Source organism: Colobus angolensis, unplaced genomic scaffold (genome assembly GCF_000951035.1).
Source record: "Colobus angolensis palliatus isolate OR3802 unplaced genomic scaffold, Cang.pa_1.0 Scaffold88, whole genome shotgun sequence".
Lineage (NCBI taxonomy): Eukaryota > Metazoa > Chordata > Mammalia > Primates > Cercopithecidae > Colobus > Colobus angolensis.
The window spans coordinates 3,443,588-3,466,294 of NW_012122709.1; the positions used below are offsets into that span (position 1 = coordinate 3,443,588).

Consider the following 22,707-nt stretch of genomic DNA (forward strand, 5'->3'; position numbering starts at 1 on the left):
CCCTGGCTCCTAGGAACAGGGATGTAACCTGGATCCCACCATCCTTTCACAGAGAGGGAACCCTCACCTACACAAGGAGACATGGAGTGACACTCATCAAAGCTCAGCCAACAGCTTCAGGAGAGCAAACATTTGACATCTCTTCTGCCTTGTGTGTTGTCCCCATTTGTATACCATTTTATAAATATTTTCTTTAGTTTCTCACTGCCCCAGTTGCATCTGAGAGAACTGTTGACTTTGGGTCCTCCCATTACACTTCATCTAACCTTCAGAAGATACTGTTCCAATCCTTTGCCAAAGGAACCTACAAAATATGCAGCACTTTTGAGGGGTCTTGTGTATAGGATCTGAGCTGGTACTAATACTAGGGAACCCAAAATATGTTGTGGTCCATCTCTTAGAGTTGCACTTGAAAGGCGCCAAATGATAAAGGAAGTCCTATCCTAAATCCATCCCGCAGTGGGCCAGTTGGGCCCTTGAACCTACCCTTTGGTAAATCCCATGGTCCCTGAGTGCGTACTTTTAATGTATAGGCAGCACATAAACACTGATGGAACTCTTATGATTCCCTGACTTATAAAATAAGAGGTATTATGGTTAAAAAAAAAAAAAAAAAAAAAGCTGTAGTTGTCCACAACCTAGCCAACATGACAAATCAGAAACAATACAACATTCCGGGTAAAATGGCAGAATTTGGTGGTAGCCTCAAAGATTTAAATGATGCAGATATGGTCAGCTGGAAAACCAAATACACCCTGGCAGATAATAGCAGACTACTCTACCAAGTGGTGGCCCAGCGGTTACTGCAGTTTTGTATGTTGTGTCTTCATTAGAATAGAGCAACACCGCCTCTAGTATTTGATATGTGACTTTTGATTAGGCAAATATGTTCTTTTAGTTCCCGTCAGGAGGAAGAATCAGAACAGTTTGCATTCACCCAGGATGGAAAGCAGTCTCATCTCAGCACTATATTAAACCTCTGGTTCTCTCTCAACACAGTCCAGAGAACTTTGCATCTGGACATTCTACAGAACATCAGACGGATCCACTATATTGATGACATGGACCACAAAGAGGCACAGTGCCAGGCAGGCCTCTTTGGATTTTGCAGATAGCATATAACACTCTTGGTAATACTGCTCCAGCCCATTTATTGGGTTTCACAGAAGGCTGCTGTCAGCTTTTTAGAGGATCTCCCAAAACAAGAGAGTCCTGCAGCACGTTCAGACTGCTGTATGAGCAGCCCTGGCACTCAATCATATGACCCAGCAGATCCCATGGGTGCTAAAGGTAGCCATGATAGATAAGGGTAGGCACCTGTGAAATGACTGACAAGCCCTCATAAATGAATTATAGCACAGACCTCTAGGGTTCCATAGTAAGGTTATGCCATATGTAGCAGAGAACTATTTACCATATGAAAAGTAGCTGCCAGGGTGCCACTGGGCCCTAGCAGACAATGAGTATCTGACCATAGGACATAAGGGTGACTGTGTGATCACAGCTGTCCATCATGAGCTGAATCATATCAGAACCACCAAGTCATAGTATAAGGCAAGTACTCCTATTGACCAACCTGGTGAGTTTGGCTTTTCTGTCCCCACAACTTTAGGTGCCACTTAATTAAAGATCCTTGTTTCCAAGCACAGAGTCGGGGATTTGCTTTCACCAGGGCCAAGGATACAATAAGGGTTTCACTAAAAAATAGAGTTATGGCTGCCAACTGTCATGTCAAGCTTCCCTTGACAGCAGATCTCTAGGCAACAGTGAGGTTACCAAATTACCCTGGTTATCATGAAGAGATCAAGTTGTTGCCACACAACAATGCAATTGTGGCCCAGGAAGCAGTACAAGACACTTCTTGATGCTTCTACCCAGTGATAACTATAACACACAATTGCAGCAATCCTACTTTAACAATGGCATGGTAACCTTAGAGATAAAGATCTGAGTTGCCTTATTGAATAAACAACCTAAACCATCAGAAGTGCTTGCCAGGGAGTTAGGGTGGGGAAAGTAGAAAATGTGCTAAAGGAAGATAATGACTGTTAATAATGACCTCAGGACTGACTGTAAAAGTATGGACCGTAGCGAATGTAAGAAAATGTTTGCAATCTACCCATCTGACAAAGAGCTAATATCCAGAATCTACAAAGAACTTAAACAAATTTACAAGAAAAAAACAAACAACCCCATCAAAAAAGTGAGCAAAGGATATGAACAGACACTTCTCAAAAGAAGACATTTATGCAGTCGACACATGAAAAAATGCTCATCATCACTGGTCATCAGAAAAATGCAAATCAAAACCACAGTGATATTCCATCTCACACCAATTAGAATGGCAATCATTAAAAAGTCAGGAAACAACAGATGCTAGAGAGGATGTGGAGAAATAGGAACGCTTTTACACTGTTGGTGGGAGTGAAAACTAGTTCAACCTTTGTGGAAGATAGTGTGGAGATTCCTCAAAGATCTAGAACTAGAAATACCCTTTGACCCAGTGATCCCATTACTGGGTATATACCCAAAGGATTATAAATCATGCTACTATAAAGACACATGCACACGTGTGTTTATTGCAGCACTATTCATAATAGCAAAAACTTGGAACCAATCCAAATGTCCATCAATGATAGACTGAATTAAGAAAAGTGGCACATATACACCATGGAATACTATGCAGCCATAAAAAAGGATGAGTTCATGTCCTTTTGCAGGGACATGGATGAAGCTGGAAACCATCATTCTCAGCAAACTATCACAAGGACAGAAAACCAAACACCGCATGTTCTCACTCATAGGTGGGAATTGAACAATGAGAACACTTGGACACAGGGCAGGGAACATCACACACAGGGGCCTGTCACGGGGTGAGGAGCATGGGGAGGGATAGGATTAGGAGAAATAACTAATGTAAATGACCAATTAATTGGTGCAGCAAGCCAACATGGCGCATGTATACCTATGTAACAAACCTACACATTGTGCACATGTACCCTAGAACTTAAAGTATAATAAAAATAAAATAAAATTATGAAAAAAAGTATGGACTATAGCTTGTCCCTATAAAAATATTTTAAGAGGTTATTAATATTTGCATGACATTTTCATTTGTAAATTTTGCTATTGATATAAAATTATACATATTTATGGAGCACATACATAGTGATGTTTTGGTACATAAAATGTATAGTGATCAGGTCAGGGTAATTAGCATATCCATCATCTAAAGCATCATTTCTTTGTGTCGAGGACAGTCAATATCCTCCTTCTAGTTGTTTGAAACTATATATTATTGTTTACTATAGTCATCCTACAGTGCTATAGAACCCTAGAACTCATTCTTGCTATCTAGCTCTAATTTTGTATCCTTTAACAAATCTCCTCCTCTCCCCACCCCCTTCTCTAGTATCTAGTATCCTCTGGTTCTACTTTTTACTTCTTTGAGATCAACTTTTCTTTAGCTTCCCATATGAGTGAGAACGTGTGGTGTTTAATTTTCTGTTCCTGGCTTATTTCACTTAACATAATGTCCTCTAGTTCCATCCATGCCATTGCAAATGAAAGGATTTCATTCTTTGTTATGGCTGAGTGTGGCTGGATGAATTTATTCCATTGTGTACATACACCACATTTTCTTTATCCATTCATCTGTTGTTGGACACCTAGGCTGATTATATATCTTGGCTTATTGTGAATAGTGCTACAATAAACTTGGGGGTGCACATGTTTCTTCAATATATTGATTTTCTTTCCTTGGATAAATGCCCAGTAGTGAGATTGTTAGATCATGTGGTAGTTCTGTTTGTAGTTTCTTGAGGAACCTCTATACTTTTCTCCATAGTGGCTGTACTAGTTCACATTCCCACCGACAGTGTATATGAGTTCCCTTTTCTCCACATCCTCACCAGCATTTGTTATTTTTTGTCTTTTTGGTAATAGCCATTCTAACTGGGGTGAGATGATACCTCTTTGTGGTTTTGATTTGTCTTTCCCTGGTGATCAGTAATGTTGACTATTTTTTAAATATTTGTTGACCATTTGTTTGTCTTCTTTTAAGAAATGTCTGTTCAGATCATTTGCCCATGTTCTAATCATTTTTGAGTGGTTTTTTTTTTTTTATGCTGTTGAGCTTTTTAGTTCCTTGTATATTCTGGATATTACTTCTCTGTCAGATGAATTGTTTACAAAAATTTCCCCCTATGCTGTAGGATGTATTTTTATTCTGTTGTCTTTTCCTTTTGTGTAGGATTCCCTTTGCTGTACAGAAGCTTTTTAGTTTGATATAATCCCACTTGTTTATTTTGCTTTTGTTGTCTGTGCTTTTGAGGTCTTATTCATAAAATCTTTTCACAGACCAATGTTCTGAAGTGTTTCCACTATGTTTTCTTCTAGTAGTTTTGCAGTTTCATGTCTTATATTTAGATCTTTGATCCACTCTGAGTTGATTTTTATATAGGGTGAGAGGTGGGAGTCTAGTTTCATTCTTCTGCATATGGCTATTAGGCTTTTTGAGCACCATTTATTGAAGAGGTTGTCCTTTCACTAATGAGTGTTCTTGGTGCCTTTGTCAAAAATTAGTTGGCTGTAGTTATACGGATTAATTTCTTGGCTCTCATTGCTGTTCCATCAGTCAGTGTGTCTGTTGTTTATGCCAGTACCATGCTATTTTGGTTGCTTCAACTTTGCAGTATATTTTGAAGTCTAGTAGTGTGATGCCTCCACCTTTGTGCTTTTGTTCAGGATTACTTTGGCTATTTGAGGTCTTTTGTGGTTCCATACAAGTTTTAGGATTTTTTTCTATTTCTGTGAAAAACATCACTGGCATTTTTGTAGGGATTGCATTGAAACTGTGTGATTAACATTTAAATCGGTAGACTTTAAGTAAAGCAAATTATCCTCCAAAATGTAAGTGGGCCTTATCCAATCAGTTGAGGACCTGAAAAGCAAAGACTGAGGTTCCCCAAAGTAGAAAGAATTCTCCTCAAGACTGCAACATAGAAACAATTCCTGAGTTTCCAGCCTGCTGCCCTGAGCAATTCAGACTCAAGACTCCAGCATCAACTCTTGAACTCTTATCTGAATTTCCAGCCTGCTGGCCTGCCCTACAGATTTCAGACTTGCTAGCTTCCACAGCATGAGACAATTCTTTAATCTCTCTCTCTTCCTCTCTCTCTCTCTCTCTCTCTCTCTCTCTCTCTCTCTCTCCTCTCTCTCTCTCTCAGTCTCTCTGTCTCTCAATTACAAATAATATCTATCTTATTGGGTCGGTTTCTCTAGAGAACCCTGAGTAATACACTTCCCTTTATAAGACTTTTTTATTATAAATTGAAATGGCTACTCCCTTGAACGATCAGTGACAAGATGAAATGAACTCAATGTGAGGTACTGGATCAGACCATTTTAAAAGGTGGAGGGTAGCTGATACTGTTGGTGTCCTGCCAATGCATCATCAATGCTCACCAAAGTGAGCCTCTACAGAAGGCTGCTTATGCCAATCATCCACAACTCTCCCCAAAAGCTTTCTCAGACCACAGGAGCATGCTCAGCCAGAGTACAACAGCAGACCAGAAATGTCAGGAAGTTAATGACTCTAAAGTTGTCTTAACCCATTGTGGATGAGAATGGCTGGATAAATAACCCAGTTTCATTATTTCATTCATGTTCCTTCTGGTGGAACAGTGCTGAGACATGTACCACACCATCTTCCAAAAGTCCTGGATGAGATAAATCCCCAGGTGCCCACAGAGGTAATCTGCTCATTAAAACACCCTGTATTTTCTTTCCTTCTTTCCTTCTCTGTTTCACTTCTTCACTCACCCATCAGTGCTTCCAGGAATCACATCACAAATAAACTATTTGCACTCAAATTTTTGTATCAGGGTCTGTTTCTGAGGAAATCCAGTCAAGATACTCCCGTGATGATAAATTACTTAATGGGTACAATGTAGGTTATTAGGGTACTGGATACCCTAAAAGCTCTGAGTTGGCCATTATGCAATTTATGCATGCAATGAAATGCACTTGCACCCCAGACATTTATATAAATGTTTTAAAGACCAAAAAAAGATACTTCCAGATACCAAGATTTATTTAAAACTACTATAATCAGTAAAATATGGTGTGAATGCAAACACAATCAATTAAAGCAATAGAACAGAATAGAGATCAGAAACAAACACCTTTATCCACAAACACTTGGTTTGTGACAAAGGAGGAACTGTAGAGAAGTGGGAAGGATGGTCATTTCAATCAATATTGCTGGGTCAAGTGAATATCTGGAAGGAAAAATGAAATTTGACCCCTATCTCATAGACACACAAAAATTAATTCCAGGTGATCCACATGGGAAAGGCAAAACAATAAAACTTTGAGATGATACAATAGAAAAATATATTTAATACTTTGGAGTTTAGATAGATTTCTTCAAGGCACATAAAAAAGCACTAATTTTAAAGCTAGCTTCTCAACCTCGCATTATTGACATTTCAAACTGAATACAATTTTGGTGTGGGGAGCTGTTCTGTGCATTGTAGGATGTTCAGCAGCATCCCTGACCTCTACCCACGAGATGCCAACAGATTCCCCACCACCACTCTCCAGTTATGACAACCAAAGTTTCTGCAATACATTCTCCAATGTGCCCTGGGGGTATGGTTACCAGATTTAGGAGGAAAAAAGCAAGATGCTAAATTCAATTAGAATATCAGATAAACAACAAGTAAAAAACTGTATAAATAGATAGATATCTTAGATAGATTAGATAGATAGGCAGATATCATAGATAGATAGATGATAGATACTCAGTATGTCCCAAATATTGCCTGAAAAATACTTACCCCATCGTTGAGAATCATTGCCTTGAAGGAAAAATGATTTTAAAAATGAAACTACAAGAAGGACTTTTGCTCATGAAAAGACACCTTTAAGAGAGCGAAAAAGGCAAACGGTAGAATGAGAGAAGATCCTTGCATCACATATATCAACAAAGGGCTCACAGGCAGAACTTACAAATTGTGCCTATCAATCAATAAGAAAAAAAAATCAGACAACTTAATGAAACACAGATAAGAGACTTGAACAGAAAGTTAACAAAAGTAAGATAACCAACTGACCTATAAATATATGAAAGGTACTAACTTCATTAGTAACTAGAAAAACATAAATTAAAACCACAGAGCAAGAGCAGCATGCACTCATTAGAATAGCTAAAATTAGAAAGATTGATAATATCAAATATTGACAAGCAGAGCAACTGGAACTCTCCTATACTATTAGAGGAAGTGCCAGTTAACAGCTCCATCACTTTTCACTTTCTCAGTATCAGCTGAGAAACTTAAAATGCACATATCCTATGACATCAATTCAATGCCTAAGAATACACCCAAAAGAAATCTCTGCATCATAAAGCATAAACAAGAATGTTCATTACAATGTGATGTGTGAAACAGCCCAAAAGTCCTTCAACAGCAGAATGAATAAATACAATTATGGAACAGTCATACAATGGGATACTCCCCAGCAACAAAAATTAACTGCTATTACAATGACATTGATGAATCTCACAAGCATAATGTTAAGGGGAGCAAAAGCTAAATTTAAAAAGAGACCTATTGTGTCAGTACACCTATAAAAAGAACAGAAACAAACAAAACCAATCTTTGGGGTTAAAAGTCAAGATGGCAGTCACATTTGGTGAGGGTGGAGATGGTAAGAATTAGGATAAGGCACATGGTTGTTGGGGGGCCTCTGAAGTGTTGGTGATGTCCTATTTCCTGATTAGGGTGGTGGTAACAGGGACGTGTTCACTTTGTGATTGCTGAGTTATATTAGTAGAGCACCATGCTGCAATTAAAAGTTTGGTTTGGGCTGGGCATGGTAGCTCATGCCCGGAGTTCCAGCACCTTGCCAGGCCGAAGAGGATAGATTGTTTGAGACCAGGTGTTTGAGACCAGCCTGGGCAACATGGTGAAACCCCATCTCTACAAAAAAAAAATACAAAAATTAGCCGGCTGTGCTGGGGTGCATCTGTAGTCCCAGGCACTCAGAAGGCTGAGGTGGGAGGGTCAACTGAGCCCAGGAGGTCAAGGTTGCAATGAGCTGTGATCTTGCCACTATACTCTAGCCTAGGCAATAGAGACCTTGTCTCAAAAAAAATAAAAATAAAAAAGTTTGGTATGTTGGGTCTGTTTTTGTTTTAAGTTGGCTTTCAGTCCCTGTGAGAACTTTTGGTTTCCTAATTTACAATTAACACTTTTCAGTGACCTCATTTTTTCCTCACCTTCTCAATTTTACCATATATTAGGAGGCATATTTTTATCCATAACAGCCTCTTTGATTACGCTATTAATCATCAAGGAAAAAACATTAAATACATGAAAATATTGATCCAGAAATTGTTATTTCTTGAAGTTCCACTGTGTCTCTAATTTTCCTGGCTCTTAGGGGTTATTACCTTTTCATATTCTATCTTTCAATTTTTCACTAACTAATTTTCCTATTTTATGTCAGTTTTCTCCCTTTTCCCATGAGGATATTGAATTTAATTGGGCATAAACACTATTGCTAAAAGAATTATAGCCAGGCCAGGCGCGGTGGCTCACGCCTGTAATCCCAGCACTTTGGAAGGCCGAGGCGGGTGGATCATGAGATCAGGCGATCAAGACCATCCTGGCTGACACGGTGAAACCCTGTCTCTACTAAAAATACAAAAAAATTAGCCGGGCGCAGTGGTGGTGGGTGCCTGTAGTCCCAGCTACTCTGGAGGCTGAGGCAGGAGAATGGCCTGAACCCGGGAGGCGGAGCTTGCAGTGAGCCGAGATTGCGCCACTGCACTCCAGCCTGGGCTACAGAGCGAGACTCCATCTCAAAAAAAAAAAAAAGAATTATAGCCAACACCTGACCTGGTTTATATGCCAGTCTATTTTTATATCCCCAAATCTTAAAAACATCACCTTTAATTTCCATCATAATAAGGCATTTTCCACCATTTGTTTCATCAAGTAGTACTGTTTGTATTCAATTAACAGCTTCTAAAATCTCATTTTTTACTCAGTCTTTTGGACAAGTCAGGTGATCTACAAGAAGGAGTACCTCTACTTCCTGTTCACCACTTGTGAAAAAGAAAAGATACATACATATGAAGAGAAAAAAGAAAAAAAGAGTGCCTCCACTTTTTTACACTCATGTTTCACTGTTTTATCCATTCAATCTTGAAAAATAAAAGTATACTTTACCACCCCACTCACTCACTCAGTGGTTCCCAAAAAAGGATGCCAAATATGTTCTAGTAAGCCAATAAATACATAAGTTTAATTCATCCGACAATCTGCCTTCTCAAGCAACCTCCAAGAGTATATTGCATCATAAAGTCACAAATGTTTTATTATATGTGAGTGTCATTTTCAGATTCACATGAAAATGTAATTTCCTCCCATAGATATTTTATAAAGTTTTGCTTTAAAATTACTTGTGCCTTCCTCACATACGGGACCACTTTACCCTCATCTGCCTGTTCATATATCTTTCTTTTACTCTGGAATTGCGTTCCAATCATCTTCTCCCCATTAAACCCCTGCTGATCAGATATGCTGTTAAGGGTTTCAAATCTCCTGTTTAGTAATCCGTGACCCAGCAATGAAATAGGACCACTTCTCGCACCTGCTTTTGTGTGGCTTTCTTGCCTGTTATCTATTTGCTACACTGTTGACTGGTCTCTTGACAGTTGAACCTGTGTACCCTATTGCTGTTGCTGCACTACAAACTGCTCCATAATTTAGTGCCATAAAACAACCATAGGATTATTCTCATGGATTGCCTGGTCCAGGAATTTCAGAGCACAGCAGAGACACCTGGTCTATGCTCCATGAAGCCTGGTGCTTCATGTGGGAATACTTGAAGACTGGGGGTGACTCAACAGGGACTGGAGTCATCTAGAGGTATCTTCATTCACACATCTGGCAGTTGTTGCTGGCTGTTGGCAAGGACCTCAGCTGGGCTATCAGCAGGAACACCCATATGGCCTCTCTATGTAGTCTGTCTACATGGGCTAGTTTGGACTTTCTCATAGCATGATGGGTGGTTCTAAAAGTGAACATTTCAAGGAAATAAGGTTGAAGTGTGTGGCATTTTTATAACCTAGTCTTGGAAGTTACATCACTTGAGGCAGTCATAAATACCCATCTGGACTCGAAGGGAAAGTACATACACTCTACCTTTTGATGGGGAGTGAAAACTTTCCAGAATAGCATGTGAAACTGAGATATTGTTGCGGCCATCTCTGAAAAATACAATCTGCCACACAAAGCTTCCACCAATCCCATCCGTATGTTCCGCATCCTCTCACTTCTCCCAGATTTTCAAAATTCCGTCTTTTCTTATATTTCTAACGCCCCAGCTAATAATTTCATGTGATGATGATGATGATGATGATGATGATGATGATGATGATGATGATCTATCAGATCTATGTGCTGTGGACTGATCTGAGATTTAAATGTATTAACTTAGTCTTCAGAGCAATTATATGAGGCAGGTACTTGTTATCCTCAATTACTGTAAGGAAACTAAGGTACAGAGAGGTTAAGAAACTTCCCCAAAGTCATACAGTTGTTAAAGAGAAGATCTGGAATTTGAACTCAGGGAATCTTTTTTTAGGACCTGCACTCTCAACCACATTGTTTCATTTACTCAATAAATACTAATTGAGCATCTACAAAATGAAGGTACTCTCCAAAATTCAGGGGTGAAGAGTGAATAAAGCAGATAAAATCCCTGCTCTTATGGAGTCTGAATTCTAGTGAATTCTAGATGAGAAACAAACAAGTAAATATACAATACATCAGATGGTTATAAGTGATATGAAACATAAGACAGCATGAAGGCAAAAGGAAGTTCCAAAGGTGAGGAAGAAAACTGATTTTAAATATGCTGGTGAAATAATGTCTAATAAGACATTTGATTCGAGACCTGAAGGAAGTGAGGTCTGGGAGAGCCATGTGGCTATTTGGAGGCATGGCATTTCAAGCAGGGGACTAGCAAAGAGGCCCTGGGGCAGAAGCAAGTTTGTCACGCTATACTGAGAAGCCAGTGTGACTTGGGCAGGACAGGCAGGAGGTGAAGTCATATAGACAAGTGAGAACCAAATCACTGGGGGTCTCAAGGGTCCCCAAGATCTTGAAAGATCTTTGGCTTTTACTCTGAAACCAGAATCCATTGGAAGACTTTGAGCAGAGGAGTGGCATGATTGATTTAAGTTTTTATAGGGATAAATCCATCTACCAAGTGAAGAATAAATTGTAAGAGAGTAAGAATTAGAGCAGAAAAACCAGTAAGGAGGCCCTTATGATGATCCAGACAAAGATGAAATTAACTTGAACCAGATGGTAGCTGTGGTGGACATGGTGAGATACCTAATTATGGGTTTATTGCATGTATGGATTTCTTCTACAGATAAATCCAACCATTCCTGCTCATGGATTAGGGGAGTTAATGATGACTTCAAGTTTTTTATTTTGACCTGAGCAAATGGGAAAACTACACTGCCATTAGATGAGACTGGGAGAACCAGCAAAGGGACAAGTTTGGGGCCATGGAAATCAAGAGAGTGGTATGGGGCGTGTTAAGTTTAGATGGCTGTTAGTCATCCACATACAAACATTGAGTAGGTAGTTTGATATTTAAACCTAGAATTCAGGAAAAATGTTCAGGCTGGAGTCAGAAACTTGGGATTCATTAGATACTATTCAAAAACCTGAGATTCGGCCAGGCGCGGTGGCTCAAGCCTGTAATCTCAGCATTTTGGGAGGCCAAGACAGGCAGATCACGAGGTCAGGAGATCGAGACCATCCTGGCTAACACGGTGAAACCCCGTCTCTACTAAAAAAATATGAAAAACTAGCCGGGCGAGGTGGCGGGCGCCTGTAGTCCCAGCTACTCGGGAGGCTGAGGCAGGATAATGGCGTAAACCCGGGAGGCGGAGCTTGCAGTGAGCTGAGATCTGGCCACTGCACTCCAGCCCGGGCGACAGAGCAAGACTCCATCTCAAAAAAAAAAAAAAAAAACCTGAGATTCATACTAAGGAGACAGCCTACATGGAGAAGAGGCCCAAAGACAAAGATTGCAGTGTGCCAATGTTCAGACATTAGGTGACAGTCAAAGCCAGCCAAAGGGACTGAGCAGTGGATAGTGAAGTAAGAGGAGGACAAATCATGTCCTGGAAACCAGTGGAGAAAGTGTTTTCACTGAAACAAATGTTGCAGAGAGGCAAAGTATGTGGTGATCTGAGATCAATGAATTTAGCAACATAGAGGTCACTGACAAGAGCTGTTTCAACAGAATGGAGGAAAGGCACTAAGCCATGCTTACCTCTGTAGATGGAACCTAGCTTCTTTTCAGAGATTTTATTTCTCCTCAAAGTTCTTCAATCTCAAAAAAATGAAGTCCCCATGCTGTGTAACAGCATTTCATCTAAGAATCAATACTCTGGCCTTTGCCTGGATGTAGAGTCCTGTGAACAGTCCATAAAAGATCCTAGTTGTAACCTTCTTCCCCACAATCCACACCAGGCACACTGAACCTCTCAACTCCACCTTCAAGCCACTAGTTACATCTTCAACTTCAGTGCCCTAGGGATCCTACACAGATCTAAACTGGATACTGAGCCCAGGGCTGTCTCTTAATTATTTAGAGTCTAAGCTTTGGGGACACCCTCTGAGTCCTCTCTCTTCCTCTGTTGTCATGGCCACCTCCTTCTCTTCTCCTGTCATCTTTCTTTCTTCTCCATCATCTCCTCTATCTAATCAAGTCTTCAGTGAGGTACCTCAGTGACATAGTGACCTTCTCTCTAAACTCAGTAAAAATTCCATGTTGGTTATGGTCCAGCCTCCTGTAGCTGGGTCTGGCCTATGTTGATCCATGGAGGAGAAGACAGACTAGCCTACATCTCCCTCCCTAGAAACCCCTCAGGTTGCCAACTGCTGAATTGTATAACGAAATGTGAGCTGAATGGGCAGAAGATGCATGAGCACAAAGATAAAGCCAGCTCTGGTGATCACTGCCTCAACCCCCCACGGCCACAGACAACAGACTTTATCCTGTATCCTCATGACACACACACGCATCCACATGCATATGTGCCTGAGGATTTCCAAGCTGCCTGGTCTCCACATTTACTACCATGAGTGTCTTATTTAATAGGTCCTAGTGACAACACCTTTATTATATCAGAGTGCAGGGAGAAAAGCAGGCCCAGCCCTCATCATCTCTGCTGTGCAGAGGGGTATGAGAAGTAGCATTCTGCCAGCACAGAGCTATCCAGCACCTGAGAGGCCCTCTAATTGAGTGTCTGCCATGAGAAAGGAGCTGGAGAAAACTGACCTTCCCTGCAAGTACCTTATCATGTCTCCCTGGGTCCCTTCCCCAGGACCCAGCCTCCCACTACCCCCATCTCATGTAGTGCTGAGTAGACTGTAGGGAAAGGGCCACAGCCACACTGGAGATGGGGAAATACATTCTCCATAGATTAATTTCAGAGGGGCCTGTGCTGGGGCCAGGGGAAAACAGACCCAGGAGAAGCCTCCCAATGGCCATTTTACAGCACAGAGACAGACAGTGGCAAGAGCCTGCAGCCAGCAGCCCTTCCTCTGAGTGAGTAGGAAATGGAATTTCTGGGCTGGTGAAGCCTCTGGTGGTGCAAGAAGAGCTGCTCATGCTAAATAGTTCCCCTCAGGTCTGGCCTCGCCAAAAACTAACATCATTCTCTATCTCTCTATCAATCTATCCATCTATCTTTCTCTACCCAGCACTGTCAAAGTGTGTAAGAGGGTATTTCTCATTCACTACCCTGGAAACTAAGAGCAGAGAGATCTCAAGGGACTTGTTCTCCACAGCAGGTCCTGGCCAACAATGGAGGGTATGGAGCTGATACTGGAGGCTGGTCAGGTCTCTCAGCTCCTATAAAAGGTCCCACTGGGAACAGATGTCTGGTTAGGGTTCAGACTAGGGATGGGGGCATCTAAAAGTCTTAGCAGAAGGGAGAAAGGAGAAGACAAGGTGCAGCCCCTGGAGAAGACCTGGCGTCTCCACAGATGCCGAGGCTCAGGAATGTTGTTCCTATGGCCCCAGACCCTGAGGTCAGAACAGACTATCTTATGAAAAGGAAGGGAGAGTTTTAGGATCCTTTATCTAATGTGTCTCCAGAATTAGGACTTTGGTTTGTTGGTTGGTTGGTTGGTTGGTTGATTGGTTCTACCATGTAGTGATAGAAACATATAAAATGGTTACGTGAATAGCATTTAGCAAGTAACATCTCAGAGCCTGAGAGAAGTCACAAAAATCTATTCAAACAAAATGAAGCAGGGAACATTCACACAGGTGGCATTGGGAAGGAGCAGGGCACTTGTCACCAGCAAATCCTCCATCCTGCTCTGCCTCTGCCTAAGCTGAGGAAGCAGCCAGGATCCCTCTCTGACTTTTTAATCCTGCCCTGCAGGGCTGGCCGGATGTCCCAGAGGTTGACTGAACTCAGCTCCTTTTGTTGTTTCAGGAAGCAGCTGTGAGGAAAACAGTCCTGTTTCAATGAACAAAGTCCTTGTGATTGCTGCAGACCCAGGAAGAAGTCTTTTCTTCCCAAAGGGAAAGCCAGCTGCACTCACCCCTATGCCCAGATGTGCAGATGAAAATTTCTCATGTCTTGTTGTCTAAGGTTTGAATGTTTTACCTCCAAAGTGACAGATGGACTCTGAGAGCTGCAAAAAGTTTAACTAAAATAGTTCAGTTGCTAAAGGAGAGGCTGAGGAGGATAAGAGAAGTTGACCCACCCATCCCCAGAACCCAGAAGAACAACAACTTTAAGGAGGCTGGAGGGAAAGATGGAACACACTCAGACAGAGCCTACTCTCCATCAGCCTCCCTGGAGATGAGGGTCTGGCTGCTGCAATCAGAGCTCTGCCCCTATGTACCTCCTCTTCATAAGGAGTGTAAAGCTCTGCAGGAGGTTTCCATCTCACCTCCTTGAGGATATTGATGGACATCCACCTTCCTAAATCTATACACCAAAAGGTATCTAATTTAGTGGAACCCTCCCACTCACCTCTCACCTACACTTCAACCCTCAGCTCACTGGAAGGAAAGACACAGATAGCCAGGAGAGAAAGGAAGGATTGTCAACGTTGTTGAAAAGATGAGGAGTTCCTTAACACCTCAGGGGCTCAGCTGGGTTTCCACAGTGGAGGACAGTGAGTGGGGCTACGCCACCCCTGGTCCAGCAGTAGACACATGACTCAGGCCTGGCCAGGCAGAACACTCCACACTTGGTCACAATAGTTGGTTCAGAGATGGCACAAGACCCATAACAGTCCAAGGAGAGTTAGTTCTGATATTCTTTATGGAACTAAGAGAAACAGTTTTTCTGCTGGAAATAGAAGCCAAGAATTCATCCACACTCTAAAAGGAGAAAATCTTCCTAAGAATGAAGTCAACCATCAAAAAATAAAAGCTGAGAATTAAAAAGATGTGGATTCTTGATGACATTATGTAAGCACCTGGATCTAGCCATGTATGAAGCCAGTTTGCTTTGCAATATTACCCAATGTATTTTCCCTCTCAGTACTTCCTTTTCTCTTTGCTGTGTAAGGGAACAAATCCAGCAAGCCTTAGTTTTGACTCTCAAAAGCAAGTTGTTTTATTACATATCTAATAGCCTGGAAAGGAGGAAATTCAAGAGCAAGGGTTTTGTTCAGAGAAGTTCAAGCATGGAATTTGTTCTATAAATCAGAGGGTAGGAAAGAAACTGGCTATGATGTCAGAGCAGTTGCCCATTACCTAGCTTTCCCTGGGCTTAGGGAAGAAGCTAAAAGATTTGGAGAGAACATAACTAGATTATAAATGCTGCCTGAACCCTCTGAGAAGGAGCCTATTTAGGGAGGTAAGGAGAGATGCTTGAAAACCTAGAGAGGTAAAAGAGGCATCTGAAAATAACAGGGATCATACCACAATTCCCAGGCACAATTGAGAGAGTCTACAAGGATCTCAGAGAAGCCACCCTAAATTCAACACAGAGCTTGTGTTGGTTTTAAAATGTGTGAACAAATTATTTGACTCTCTTCCCTTTAAAAGTTTTAGAGCTAAATTTCTCTCCCCTTGGACTCAGTGACTCACATATAACAAATAGATTGTGATAAAATTAACTGTATGTTACAGTGAGATTAGATTAGTCATTAAAGGTATTGAAGCTTTCTCCTCCTTCTCACTCTCTTGAATCACTCACTCCAGGGAAGCCAGCTGCCATGTCAGAAGGATATTCAAGCAGCAATGTGAAGAGGTCCACATGGCAAGAAACAATCAGCAAGGAATGAAGCCTCCTGCAACAGCGTGTATGAGCCTTCTTGAAAGAGGATCTTCCAGCTCCAGCCTTCAGATGATTGCAGCCCTAGGTGATATCTTGAGCATAACCTCAGGAGAGACCCTGAGCCACACCCCACAATCACCGAGCTAAACTGCTACCATATTCCGAACCCACAAGACTGTATAAGATAATAAACACTATTGTCGTTTTCAGACCACTAAGTTTTGAGATAATTTGTTAACAGCAACATATAACTGACTCAGTGCTAGATCACAATAAGGTGATTGAGCAGTAAGGACTATGAAAAATTACCAAGAGATGAGCCTGAAGGGACACTCAGCAAGGCCCATGCATTCCATTCTGTTGGCCAGGAGCAAGCCAAGTGTTTCTTCATCCTCCAGCAGATGCTGTGGAACCCTGATATCAAGGCAAGAGCCATGGGTATCAGAAGCAGTGACCAAAATACTGCCCAGAGGTCTGGCCTAACCAGCTGCACCTTAGCCGATCTCAGCAGGCAGGATCCAAAGGCCAAAAGAGATGAGACCCTTCCAAGCAGGCAATGAGGACTAGATAATAGTGCCTGCCAAAGGGCCTGCTACACCCGGATGTCTAGCTAGGAGAAGGAAAAGAGAAAAGAGACAAGGCACGCTGAAAGACTAAGAATTTATCCAAAGAAAATTGAGTATGTGAGCAGTTTTTTTGTTTCTTTTTTTTTTTTTTCTGAGACGGAGTCTCGCTCTCGCCCGGGCTGGAGTGCAGTGGCCGGATCTCAGCTCACTGCAAGCTCCGCCTCCCCAGTTTACGCCATTCTCCTGCCTCAGCCTCCCGAGTAGCTGGGACTACAGATGCCCGCCACCTCGCCCGGCTAGTTTTTTTTTTTTTTGTATTTTTTAGTAGAGACGGGGTTTCACCGTATTAGCCAGGATGGTCTCGATCTCCTGACCTCGTGATCCACCCGTCTCGGCCTCCCAAAGTGCTGGGATTACAGGCTTGAGCCACCGTGCCCGGCCTGTGAGCAGTTTTAAACTAGAAATAATAATTTTGTTGGGTGTGTTTTAAGTTTATACCACTTCCAAGGAGAAATGTTTATGAGCAAGTTCTGTTCAATTACAGAAAATAGTTACCTTTCCATACATCTGAAATATGACAGCACGTCTTAAATCCACTACACATTTTTGTATATTATGAAATATTTCAGATATACAAAAGATAAAATGAATACAGCCTAAGAAATAAGAAGTTAAATTTCCCTGGGTACTCCTCCCTGATCAGAGTACTATTATCATCATCATTCCCTTGCATTTCTTTTTACTTTAACTACAAATATATTTAGCCCCTCAATGTAAAAAAAGTATTATTTTGCATACTTTTAATCTGTAGGTAAATAGCATTGCATTGTAGGTACTTTTCTGCAACTTCTTTTTTGTTTAACATTATAGTTGTGAGATTCACTTCTCTTGAAATTTGTAATTCCAGTTACATCTAGTTAATTTAATTTCTTACTCCATTTAAATTTATTATGGTTACTGATTATTTCTATTATCTTATTTTGGCCTTTCTCGTTTTTTCTAAGCATCCTCTTTTTATATTTTCCTGATAACTTTTAAATTGATTAGATTATCTTATTCAATTGTTTCCCTCTACTGATTTAGAAGTGCACACTTTACTTCTAATATGCAAGATTTAGCCTTTTTAAATTTACATTTAACAAAGTTTAACATTATTCAGTATTGCTATATTTTTCATAACAATTCAACTCCAGTCAAATATTTCTCTTACTACCTATTACTTGTGACTAATATTTTTAATTTTTACCCACAAATTAAACATTTTTGTTGTTGCTTAACATAGTAAATATTTATATTTATCAACTTTATCAATTCCTTTGATCACTATTTTCCTGTATCTTACATTTTCCTTTTGAGATCATTTTCTTTTTTCCTGACAAAGTATATTAAGTCTGATGATGGCAGATGCTCTCAGTTTTTGCTTGTCTAAAAAGTATCCTTGTTTCACCTTCATGTTGGGAACAGGCTTCCAAATCGTCATAAACAGTTCATGATGGCCATGACACCCACACTGCAGGTTGTGGGTTTACCAGAATTAGGGTAAGGAACCCCTGGCCCACCCAGGGCAGAAAACTGCTTAAAGGCATTCCTAAGCCACAAAAAATAGCATGAGTGATCTGTGCCTTAAGGACATGTTCCTGCTGCATAACTAGCTAGATAACTAGCCAGAGCCCATCCCTTTGTTTCAGCCCATCCCTTTGTTTCCCATAAGGAATACTTTTAGTAAATCTATAATCTATAGAAACAATGTTTATCACTGGCTTGTTGTCAATAAATATGAGGGTAAATCTCTGTTCAGGGCTCTCAGCTCTGAAGGCTGTGAGACCCCTGATTTCCCACTATTTCTGTGTGTGTGTCTTTAATTCCTCTAGCGCCCGCTGGGTTAGGGTCTCCATGACCCAGCTGGTCTCAACACCTTCACTCTTGAATAATTTGTTGATAAGCAGTTCTAGGTTGGTAATTATTTTCTGTTCACGCTTGAGATATTATTCCACTAGATTGTGTTGTTGCAGCTGAGGTGTCAGGTGTCTTTCTATGGTCATTTCTTAGGTCAGGCACAGTAGCTCACGCCTATAACCTCAGCACTTTGGAAGGCCAAGGTGGGTGGACCAATTGAGGTCAGGAGTTGGAGACCATACTGGCCAACATGGCAAAACCCATCACTACTAAAAATATAAAAATTAGCTGGCTGTGGTGGCACACGCCCATAATCCCAGGTACTCAGGAAGCTGAGGCAGGAGAATCTCTTGAATCCAGGAGGTGGAGGTTGCAGTGAGCTGAGATCCTGCCACTGCACTCCACCCTAAGCAACAGAGAGACTCCATCTCAAAAAAAAAAAAAAAAGGCATTTCTTTATAGATAATCTGTCTTCTTTCTGACTACTTTTAATAGCTCTCTTTGTTTTTCTAGTTTTACTATGATGAAACTAGGTATAGTTTTGTTTTTATTTATCCTACTTGAAACTCATTTTGTTTACTGAATCTGAGGATTCATATCTTTCTTTAATTCTAGAAAACAATCAGCTATTGTTTCATCAAATATTTTCTCTGTCCTCTTCTCTGACTCCTCTCTTCTGGGACACTAGAATCTACAAAGAACTAAAACAAATTTACGAGAAAAAAAAAAACCCATCAAAAAGTGGGCGAAGGACATAAACAGACGCTTCTCAAAAGAATACATTTATGCAGCCAACAGACACATGAAAAAATGCTCATCATCACTGGCCATCAGAGAAATGCAAATCAAAACCACAATGAGATACCATCTCACACCAGTTAGAATGGCGATCATTAAAAAGTCAGGAAACAACAGGTGCTCGAGAGGATGTGGAGAAATAGGAACACTTTTACACTGTTGGTGGGAGTGTAAACTAGTTCAATCATTGTAGAAAACAGTGTGGTGATTCCTCAAGGATCTAGAACTAGAAATACCATTTGACCCAGCCATCCCATTACTGGGTATATACCCAAAGAATTATAAATCATGCTACTATAAAGACACATGCACACGTATGTTTATTGCAGCACTATTCACAATAGCAAAAACTTGGAACCAACCCAAATGTCCATCAACAATAGACTGGATTAAGAAAATGTGGCATGGCCAGGCGCAGTGGCTCATGCCTGTAATCCCAGCACTTTGGGAAGCTGACACAGGCAGATCATGAGGTCAGGAGATCAAGACCATCCTGACTAACACAGTGAAACACTGTCTCTACTAAAAATACAATAAATTAGCCAGGCATAGTGGCAGGTGCCTGTAGTCCCAGCTACACGGGAGGCTGAGGCAGGAGAATGGTATGAGCCCAGGGGACAGAGCTTGCAGTGAGCTGAGATCGCACCACTGCACTCCAACCTGGGCGACAGTGTGAGACTCTGTCTCAAAAAAAATAAAGAGAAAAAAAAAAGAAAATGTGGCACACATACACCATGGAATACTATGCAGCCATAAAAAAGGATGAGTACATGTCATTTGTAGGGACATGGATGAAGCTGGAAACCATCATTCTGAGCAAACTACTGCAAGGACAGAAAACCAAACACCACATGTTCTCACTCATAGGTAGGAACTGAACGATGAGAACACTTGGACACAGGGTGGGGAACATCACACACCAGGGCCTGTCATGGAGTGGGGGGAGGGGAGAGGGATAGCATTAGAAGGAATACCTAATGTAAATGACGAGTTAATGGGTGCAGCACACCAACATGGCACATGTATACATATGTAACAAACCTGCATGTTATGCTCATGTACCCTAGAACTTAAAGTATAATAAAAAATTTGAATCATCACATTTTAATTTTTCAAAGTTCAGGTTGGTTCTTTATCAATTCTGCTGGTATTTTTTGATAGCATCTTGTCCCTTTCTCATGTTTTTAATTTCTTCTCTTTCTTAAACATTTGAAACTTAGTAATTTTATATTCTATATCTCTAAATTCTAACATTTTAAATCATTGATTGTGTAAATCTGCTGTTTGTTGTTGTTTTGACACTTCTTCAGAGTGCTTTGTTTACTTGTGTGTTTTGTAATTTTGGATTGTATGTTTATGTTTGACAGGACTTTATCTATTGAAATCCTGTGAAACCAAACCAAGGGAAGATTTATGTCTTCTATCTGGGACACTTAATTTAAATTTTTGGGTTAGAGCCTCCTAGGCCAAGCAGGTAACAATTAATTCAAACCACAAATATGATGGAGGACAGGAAATAGATAAAACTTCTCAGAGAATAGTAATTTTTTTTTTACAACCAATCCTAGACAAGAGCAAAGCCTAGAGAAACAAGTTGCCAGGCCATGTTCTTTGATACCAGGTGGACTTTTAAAGTTTACTTTTTCTCTGAGAACACAGCCCAAGGGCTTTACACAGGGGCCTCAGTCCTAAATTTGCTTCAATCTCAGGCATTGTCTCCTGCCACCCAAGCCTCTGGGTTACTGAAATTAAAAGCCACAAAATACCTGTTAAAGACAATTATTCAGTGACATTTCACAGAGTAAGGTAAGGAAGATTTTCCATCACAATAAGTATAGGTAACACTACAATGTGGTCTTGCAGTGGAAGAGATTGGGCTCAACTCTGTAGATGAACAATAAATAAGAGAAAAATATCAAGGGTAAGAGGAATTCTGGCTAACCCAAACTAATGGGATTCATGTGAAGATAGGCCAAGGTGATCAGACATCACCTAAGGGATGGTGAAGGATGAGGGACCTGATCAGAGATTGAGAATGATCAGATATCAAGGGTGAGGGGGTTCTTGCTAAACTGACTTAGCAAGGCTCTTTGCGAAAACTGGATTTTACAAAGAGGTGTACAAATAGGCCTAGAAGGTTCAGAAGCCTGACTAAAGTTTGGCCAAGCAAATAATCTTTGTCTTAACCTCAGTCCCAAGACACATTTCATTTTTTGGCCTCTGGGATTTTTTTGTTTTTCTAGCTAACTTGGCAATACATTTAAATGGGGGTATGTTTAATTTTATCCAGCATATCCAGGAATTTTAAACTGGGAGTTTTTTAAACTATACATGCCACTATAATGTTCCCCTCATATGGTTTTCAAAGGTCACTCAGCTTGCAATGTGTGAAATAGTTTGGAAAGGAGAAACATGCAAAAGCAGGAAGACCTACTAGGAGACTATTGCAGATATTTACACAAGACAGAATAACTCATAAGAGGATTGTGATGGCAGAGACAGAGGGAAATATGAGGAAATTTCAAAATGTTTGTGGAAAAAATGAATTAAAAGATAAAAAATATAAAATATAAACTATTTCTCAACATAAGTTCCACCAAGTTCAAGACACTTTTGTAAGAAATGACACCAGCCATTTAGTACACCCTAAAGAACTGAGAGTCCTGGAGACTTAACCATGTCAATACAGTCCTTTTTACATTATTAACCGAAGAAAACTGTGTGCCCTTGACAGATGTTTTTAAGATTAGTAAACAAAAAGAAGTCAGAAGGTGCCAAATCAGGTGGATGCCTAATGATTTCCCATTGAAACACTAATGCAATTGTTCTTGTTTGATGAGAGACATGAGCAGAAGCATTGTCACAGTGGAGATGAACTGTCTGGTGAAGCTTTCTCAGGTGTTTTTCTGCTAAAGCTTGGCTAACTTTCTCAAAACACTCTCAATAGGCAAATTAATGTTATCATTCTTTGGTCCTCCACAAAGTCAACAAGAAAAATACCTTGAGTATCCCAGGATCTAGAACTAGATGTACCATATGACCCAGCCATCCCACTACTGGGTATATACCCAAAGGATTATAAATTATTCTACTACA

General features: G+C 40.6%; 1 long non-coding RNA gene across 1 annotated transcript in view; it reads right to left on the reverse strand.

The window, feature by feature from the left end:
• Positions 1-22,707, reverse strand: part of LOC105503707 — a 49,432-nt gene that overhangs the window by 23,747 nt on the left and 2,978 nt on the right. The gene's annotated exons all lie outside the window — the stretch shown is intronic.